This window comes from Monodon monoceros, unplaced genomic scaffold, assembly GCF_005190385.1.
Source record: "Monodon monoceros isolate NGI ecotype Baffin Bay Population unplaced genomic scaffold, NGI_Narwhal_1 Super_Scaffold_12, whole genome shotgun sequence".
Classification (NCBI taxonomy): domain Eukaryota; kingdom Metazoa; phylum Chordata; class Mammalia; order Artiodactyla; family Monodontidae; genus Monodon; species Monodon monoceros.
This window is the reverse complement of record NW_021703768.1, coordinates 90,809,920-90,811,404: the sequence shown is the minus strand read 5'-3', so window position 1 is coordinate 90,811,404 and position 1,485 is coordinate 90,809,920.

Below are 1,485 nucleotides of genomic sequence, written 5' to 3'. Positions count from 1 at the left end.
TGACATGAGCTGAGGGAGTCCAGTTAAGGTACTCAGTCTCTGTACAGGAAGCTGGAAAGCGTTAGCTTTCCACATTTTTAATGATTCACTACAGGCCTCAACCGTACTGAAAGATAGTTGACAAAACTAAAATTATTTATAAAATATATTCTAAGCATAGAAATTGTATTAGATATTATTTTTACCCTGAGGCTTTACTCTGCTTTAAAAATAAAGTGATACAAATGCATTTTTCTCTATATCCATTTTCCCTTGGATATAGTGTGTGTATTTGTGTGTTTGGAGTGTGTATAGGTGTGTGTATTTGTGTGTGTGTGTGTGTGTGTGTGTGTGGCTGTGTCTTTGTGTGTTTGGAGGGGTTTCTGTGGTCAGTGGTAGGGAAATCTGCTTAAACGAGATGGTTTTAATTTGAGTTTCCCTATTTATGATGTTAATCATTGTTTCACATAGTTATTGGCCACATGGATTTCTTCTTTTGTCAATTACCTGTTCAAGCCTCTTCTCTATGTTTCTATTGTTTGGGAGTTCTTCATATATTCTGGTTATATTATGGCTATGAGCCCTTTGTCAGTTACATGTGTTGAAAATATGTTCTTCCATTTGAAGTTTTGCCTTTTAATTCTCTTAGGATGTCTTTATATAGATATATTTACAAACAGAGGTGGTAATCAAAATGTTTAACTATTGATATAGTGTGGAGATTGATAAATCAGAATAGTGTGCACCTACTAAATATCAGGCCTATGTACAAGGATTTTAAAAAATTACAGCATCAGTTAGCATGGCCAAAATTATACTGGAAGTGATGGGAAGTGTCAGTCAATAAAGACATTGTTGCGTTTGTTGGGTACATCCATACTACTGCATGTTAGGATCAGTTGAACTTTAATGTCTGATAAATTTAATGAAGAAAGCATGCTACAGTGTTGCATACATGGTTCTATTTACTAAAAACAGTACACATAGGTTGGTTTATATTTGTGAGCATTGAGAAAGATACGAAGGATACACACTGATCCATTAATCTTGGCTATTTCTAATGGGTAGAATTGGAGACGGTAGGGTTGGGATGCATCCCTGAATGTTTGGTTTGTTATAAACAGCACTGTTATGTTAATACTTTTAAAGAATCTAATTTCTAATGAAAATTAGAAAAATTTAAATGGATAAAGGGACTATCTTATTCCCATAATACTCTGTACAAATGGGAAGACTGAAGCTATTTTGGACTCTTCGCGAAGAGTAGGTCCATGTCGGTCAACGATATGTCATCCCAGATGACTGTTGAGAAAGAGTTTTCAACTAACCTTTACCATATACATCTAACCTCATATCTCCAAGAGCAAGATAACAGGTAGACAAGAATGAAGTTATTCATTTCAAATGCCCAGTTCTAGCAGACTTTGTGAGTTCTAACACTTCAACTCTTCTGCTATTTTACAATATGCTGCTTGAGGGCAAGGTTGTTTGTTGGTTTCACCGTTG